The following is a 552-nucleotide window of genomic DNA, read 5'->3' as shown; positions in this document are numbered from 1 at the left end:
GTAAATGTTTTGATTACAGTACTAATAAAAATGGACTGGAAGTCTGCTATGACTATCTGTTAAAAGCAATTATTTACTCTTGCAATGGGTTTTGTGTCAAACACTCAGCGAGGTCAAGGATTATTTATTAACAGCCTACCTTTGCTGTAAAGCATTCAGGAAAAGAACACTAGTGCCTCCGAGGAACTTACTTGAGGCCATGCACCCAGTTTAGCTGCAAAACAAAACTCAAGCCAGCAGTAACCGCTGCCAGTTTGGAGACGCCTCTTCTCAATTCTCGGCGGCGGCGGCACCGCCCCGTCCACAGGTTCAGGCTCCACCCCCCTCTCCCATTGGTGGGTCCTCCACCTCCACTCCACCGCTCCGAAGACCCGGAGGAGCGAAGTTTCCTAAACGCTTCATCTGGGTTCCCTCGCTGCGCATGCTCGTGGGAAGCCCTATTCCTTGTCCGGAGTTGGAAGCTTTGGGTGGCTGCGGCGCAGCGCGCGTTGCCGGGGTCGTGGGGGAGGCGGGCGCTCGGGGCGCGGCGCCGGTGACGCGGGCACGCGGCGC

This window comes from Trichechus manatus, unplaced genomic scaffold, assembly GCF_000243295.1.
Source record: "Trichechus manatus latirostris isolate Lorelei unplaced genomic scaffold, TriManLat1.0 scaffold00009, whole genome shotgun sequence".
NCBI classification, from domain to species: domain Eukaryota; kingdom Metazoa; phylum Chordata; class Mammalia; order Sirenia; family Trichechidae; genus Trichechus; species Trichechus manatus.
The sequence above is the reverse complement of the archived record's forward strand: the minus strand, read 5'-3'. Positions refer to the sequence as shown.